Raw genomic sequence first — 6888 nt, forward strand, 5'->3', positions numbered from 1 at the left:
TTTACAGATGAGGAACGCAGCACACAGGATCTTGCCTAAGGACCCCCCCCTGTGAGTCAGAGGTGAGATGAGGCCCAAGGTCTCCTGACTCCTAGTCTTATGTTCTAACCATTAGACCATGCTGTTTCCTAGAAATGTGAATGAGGCGCCTTCTGCATTTCCGATGACTGAATTTGAACTGGCCTACGCCATTCACACTGTGAAGATGCCACCCTATTATAAGACATTCCCCATGGCCCATGAACTTGAGGTATTACAGAACACTGACATGTCATATACACAAACCACATTTTTATTGTTATTAGTTTCATTTCCTCTCCTCAGGGTTCCTGCCTATGGTCGCGGAGGCTAATTTTGTGTTTTGTTTTTTTTTAATATTCCCACTACCAGTCCAAGAGGAAGTACAAACATATATGCAAATACAAAGCGGGAGGTATTTATAGAAAGGAGCCTAAATCCCAGGTTTGGATCTAGATTCTGATCTGGAAATGAACTTTGTGTCTGGTCACCTCCCCTCACCATGAAATTTGGGGAAGTTCAAATCCCAGTCTGCCCTGCAGCTCAAGGTGAGCTCCGCAGACGAATATCAATTTTATGATCATTAGTAATAACTCAGGAGCATTTGGTATCCAGTACTCAGCTGCTTCTCCATCAGCTACTCCCTTGGGCCTTCCTGAAATGGTTAATGTGTTGACATTTTTACATCTGATGTGGACGGGAGGAGACGATCAGGAGTCGGTTTGTGCAGGTTGGCAGATCCTGGAGCAAACCCAGAAGTGCCAGCCAAAAGAATAGCGTTGGCTTCTCTTCAGTGAGTGGTATGAGCCTGCAGGTGGATGATCAGATATAACACAGTGCAGGGACTTCCTCCACTTTGCCCTAAATAGCCTGCAGCATAATGTATACACAACAGGTAGCTCACCACATGACTTTGGACATGAATCTTCCAACTACTTAAAAGGAAACAACTTGGAGAAATTAAAGAAATAGGGCCAGATCCTCAGAAAAAGTCAGCTTCATTCGGTGGACACATGGGCAAATGAGTCCACAAGACTAGCATGAGCATGTAGGGACAAAATGAGAAAGGCTAAGGCACAAAAAGAGTTACCCCTAGCAAGATTATATAAATACAGAAGGAACAAGAGACTGATAAAGGAAAGTGGAGATCCTCTACTTAGCAGAGAAGGAAACCTAATAACAGATGAGATCAAGAAGGCTGAGATGTTTAATGTCTATTTCGCTTGTCTTCACTGACCAGATACTTGACACAATTAAAACAAACAAGGGGGAAGGAATGCAATATTTAGATGTATTCAAGTGGCAGGGCCTGATGAAATTCCTCTTCGAGAAACTAGCTGAAGCAATCTCAGAACTGCTGGCGATTGTTTTCAAGAACTTATAAGGGATGGGAGAGAACTGGAGAAGGGCAAACATAGAAACTATCTTTAAAAAGGGGAACAAAGCAGACCTAGGGAATTAGTCAGCCCAGCTCTGATACCTGGAAAGATATTAAAACAAATTGTTGAACGATCAATTTGTAAGCACCTAGAGGATTACAGGGTTATAAGTACTATCCGATATGGATTTGTCAAGAACAAATCATGTTAAACCAACCTAATTTCCTTCTTTGACAGGGTTACTGGCCTCCTGAATGGGGGGGGGAAGTGGTAGATGTGATGTATTTTGCTTTTATTAAGGTTTTTGACACAGTCCCACGTGACGTTCTCGTAAGAAAACTAGGGAAATGTAGTCTAGATTAAATTACTGTAAGGCAGGGGTGAAAAACTGATTGCAAGACTGTACTCAAAGAGTAGTTATCAATGGGTTTGCTGTCAAACTGGGAGGATATATCCTGAAGGGTTTCACAGGGGTCTGTCCTGGGTCTGGTATTATGCAATGTTTTCATTAATGATTCCAGTACTGGAGAGGAGAGCATGCTTATAACATTTGCAGGTGACACTAAGCTGAGAGGCTTACTAGCACTTTGGAGGAGAGGGTTAGAATTCGAAACAACCTTGACAAAGGATCTGAAATCAACAAGATGAAAGTCAATAAAAACAACGTACTGCACTGAGGACAAAAAAAAATCAAATGCACAAATATAAAATGGGGGATAATGGGCTCGGCAGCAGTACTGCAAAAAAGGATCTGGGGGTTACTGTAGGTCACTAATTGAATGAATCAACAATGTGATGCAGTTGCAAGAAAGGCTGCTATCCTAGTGTGTGTTAACAGGAGTGTTGTATGTAAAACACAGGAGATTATTGTTCAGCTCTAGTTGGCACTAGTGAGGCCTCAGCTGGAGTGTTGTGTGTAGTTTCGGACACCAGACTTTAAGAAAGATGTAGACGCATTGGAGAGAGACCAGAGGAGAGCAACAAGATAAACATTTTAGAAAACCTGACTTAGGAGGAAGGGTTAAAAATGGGCACATTCAGTGTTGAGAAAAGAAGTCTGAAGAGGGACTAAGGGCTGTTGTAAAGAGGACAGTGATCACTTGTTCTCCTGAAGGTAGGCCAAGAAGTAATGGGCTCAGTGCCGTAACAAGGGCAAGGCGAGTGAGGCACTTCCCTTGGGCATGCAAAGTGGAGGGGTGCAGCTCTACCGCGATTGGCGGCACTTCAGTGGCACTTCTTCGGCGCCGCCACTTCTTCGGCGGCGGATCCTTCTCTCCAAGAGGGACTCGGAGACTTGCTGCCGAAAAATGAATGAAGTGGCGATGGCAATTCAGTGGCAGGTCCTTCCCGCCAACAGGGACTCAGGGACCCGCCACCGAAGTGCCCCGGAGACCCGCGGTGGGGGACCCCTCCTGCCGAATTACCACCGAAGCAGGACCCGCTGCCAAAGTGCAGCCGGGTCTTCGGTGGTAATTTGGTGGGGGGGGGGGCCGCCGCGGGTCTCCGGGGCACTTCGGTGGTGGGTCCTGTAACGGAAGGGCCCCCCGCTACCGAAATTACTGCCGAAGACCCGGCTGCACTTCAGCGGCAGGTCCCGCTTCGGCGGTAATTCGCCGGCGGGGGGTCCTTCCGCCCCAGGGCGGAATGACCCCCTGCCAGCAAAGACCGGGAGTGGAGGAAGCTCCGGGGTCCTGGGCCCCACAAGAGTTTTCCGGGGGCCCCGGAGCGAGTGAAGGACCCCGCTCCAGGGGCCCCAAAAAACTCTCGTGGGGGCTCCTGAGAGGCCCGGGGCAAATTGCCCGTCTTGCTCCCCCCTCTGGGTGGCCCTGCATGACCCCAGCTGAGGATCTGGTTCCTAGGCTATACAAATGGTTCCCTTTCTCAGTGGTTTGAGCATTGGCTTGCTAAACCCAGGGTTGTGAGTTCAATCCTTGAGGAGGCCACTTAGGGATCTGGGGCAAAAAATTGGTCTGGCAGGGGGCTGGACTCTATGACCTTTCGAGGTCCCTTCCAGTTCTAGGAGATTGGTATATCTCCAATTATTACCTTTATTACCTTTGGACACCACCCCTCCCACTACCACTCTGCCGCTCCCTTGGTGTCAGCTGAGTTCTGTCCCTATGATGTTACCCTGTGAATTAAAGAAAACAGATGTGATCAGATTACTGAATGGAAAAACTTGACCTTCTGGTTTGGGTTTTTTTCCCCCTCATGGTTCCTATTTTTAATATAATGACACTGAGCCCTGAAGAAGAATTTATTCAGAATCTCTCTGACTCAGCCTGGGGCAGTTGTTAAAACCAGTGCTCATGCCAAGTGTTGGGGGTCATGGAACCAACCCAAACACACCCCAAGTCTCACACAGTTCTGCCTTCCAATTCCAGCCCTGGGAACAAAACAACACATGGGAATAAGACATGCATGTATGTAGGGATATTAAAGAAGGTTTATATTAGACATGATTTATATGAAAAATGATTTATTGTTAGAAATGATTTATTGTTAAATGATACTTTATAACTGAAGGTTTATATTAGAAGTAAATGGGATTCCCAACATTTAGCCTCTAACCTGCAAGCCACCAGCTGTGTCTGTGTGAAGCCTGCTCAAAGAAATACTTTGTATAAAACTTGTTAAACATTAATTAACTCTAAGTAAGCCAAAACAGTAGCTGTTATAGTATATAGATAAAGACCCCCACCCTCTGTACGTTTTCATCTCACTTTATTTTTGGTTGTTAAAAGACAGGGAGACTCACATAAATTGGTAACACCCCAAAAGGTAAAAAGACAGTGAAATAGATGTGATTAAGATAGAGAATGCATGTGAATGAGTGCCTAGTTTAAATAATGAATGAATGGTTAGGGAGTTACCAGCCTGAAGAATTTAGTGTTGGCCGAAGGTGTCAAGTGGGATCAACCAGATGACCCCCAGAGGGCAAACTGGAATCCACCCCACCACACCTCAAAGGAAGGAAAAACAGACATCTGATAACATGGAGCCAACCACCTGCTGATTGATTTAGCAACAGCAGAATGAAGCAACTCTCATGGACTGACATAGGAATAAATTCCTATAAAACTGGACTCTGAAGACTGAGGACTTTGAGTCTATGGTTCTGCTGCCAGCCTCCAGGAGCATCAGGTGCACCTGACCCAGACTCAGCTCCATTCTTGTGTACAGGATACCTGGCCAGTATTCTGTCACAAGCAACTTCAGGCTGGTAACTATAATATCTATACAGAACTTGTATAAATGATTGTATGAATGAATATATATATATAAGTAATCATAGGAATAAGTAGCCAAACAATGTTGTTTACTGTTATCTTTTGTTTTATTATGGTATTTACAATAAATGTGACAAATGTCTTGTCCCCTTTAATAAGATCCTGCTAGTTTTTATTGGTATAACATGTATATTGTATATGTATGTGGATGCATGCCCACGAACACAGGTCCACATACATTGTGCACATAGAAGTACATTTTCACACTGACATGCTCACACCTTTGCATGCCTTATCCATGTTTACACACAAAATACACACACACACAAGCACGGTCCCACACAGATGCAAATGAACACAGATGAACAACGCACATGCAGATGCCCTGGCACGCGCACAGACATATGGAGATACACAGACATTCCTTGTGTACGCAGCCATTAATAGACAGGCATCAGCACATATGCACCTATAGACACATATCACATCCGTAGACATACCTGCACGTAGATACACAAACACATCGGCTTGCACACCCACATACATAGATGCCCGTGATCAGATATACACACACTTGAACAAATTTGATAGAAGCTGGGAATGGGCAATATGGGGTAATCACTCGATGATTACCTGTTCTAATCAATCCCTCTGGGGCACCTGGCATTGGCCACTGTCGGAAGACAGGATACTGAGCTAGATGGTCCTTTGGTCTGAGGCAGTATGTACTATCGGTATGACAAGGGACTATTATAAACAGACACATTAATTTCCCTAAAGTACTCATCAGACCTTTAAGCTAACTCCTGCCTTTGTTCTTGGCCTAAGACAGTTTCCTCGAAGCATGTGGTTTATGGGAAATCTTGGCAATGCAATTAATTTCTCCCACCTCAGGCAGTGAGAGTCAATAAAGTCAGTTTCATTTTTTCTTATGGTCCATTCCATTTTGTGGTATTCACGACTCTTTGAGCTGCAAGTCAGCGAAGACATTTCCTTCCTTACAAACTGCTGTTTCCAACAAGCTTTTTAAAGAACAGAGTAATAGAAAGATGGTTTCTATTGTTCTTAAAAACCACCTGTGTGTTAAACCAGATTCGGTCTGACAGGTGACAATGTTCCTCTACTACTCGAGCAAGTCTCTACCCTAGGACTGTAACAGAAGCTTTCTGTGATATTTGTGCATGATGTCATAGATCCATGCTCACTGATATTTCACACATATCCTATGCACATTCCAATGCGGACACATGCTCTCACACCCCCACACCTGCCAAATAGACATGATCATTCACATGCACATTGCACACACATACATATATGCACACGTCTCTCACACAGAGACACATGGAAACTCATAGACGTATGCCTATGCTCATGCCAATGCAGTATTTTTGGACTGAAACTGACCTGTGCTCACTAAGGGTATGGCTACATGGCAAAAAAAGTCCAAACTCCAGCAGTGAGTCTCAGAGCCCAGGTCAACTGTCTCAGGCTCACACAACAGGGCTAACAATAGATGTGTAGATGTCCCTGCTCTGAAACCCAGCAAGAGGTGAGGGCTCTCAAAACCCAGGCTGCAGCCCATGTGGGAACATCTATAAGCTGTATTTTAGCCCTGTAGCCCGAATCAGTTGACCTGAGCACTGAGGTTCTCTAACCACCCTTTTTTTTTAAATTTGCAGTGTGCAGATGAATCTGAAAACCAGGCCTAGACTTCAGACTTTGGCTGGCATAGTAACGTTGGCCAGTGGTGTGATGTTTTGATGGCATTTTTATATAGACCATAGCCCTAGTCTAGACACTGTTGTAACAGCATAAAAGGGCTTTCCCCAGTACAGTAGAACCTTAGAGTTACAAACACCAGAGTTACGAACTGACCAGTCAACCACACAGCTCACTGGGAACCGGGAGTACACGCTCAGGCAGCAGCAGAGATAAACATGGAGGAGGTGGGGAGGAAGGGGAATATAGTACAGGCCTGGGTTACCAGTGTGTTAAATGTAAACTACTAAAAAAACAAGGGAAAGCAGCATTTTGCTTTTGCACGGTGACATTTCAAAGCTGTATTACATCAATGTTCAGTTGTGAACTTTTGAAGGAACCGCCAGAACGTTTTGTACAGAGTTGTGAAGGTTTCAGAGTCACGAACAACCTCCACTCCCCAGGTGCTGGTAACTCTGAAGTTCGACGGGATAGCTTATTTCCTCTGGGGAAGTGGGGCGAGCTATAGGGACCAAAGCCCTCTTCTGCTGGTACAAACT

This window comes from Mauremys mutica, chromosome 4 (genome assembly GCF_020497125.1).
Source record: "Mauremys mutica isolate MM-2020 ecotype Southern chromosome 4, ASM2049712v1, whole genome shotgun sequence".
NCBI classification, from domain to species: Eukaryota; Metazoa; Chordata; order Testudines; family Geoemydidae; genus Mauremys; species Mauremys mutica.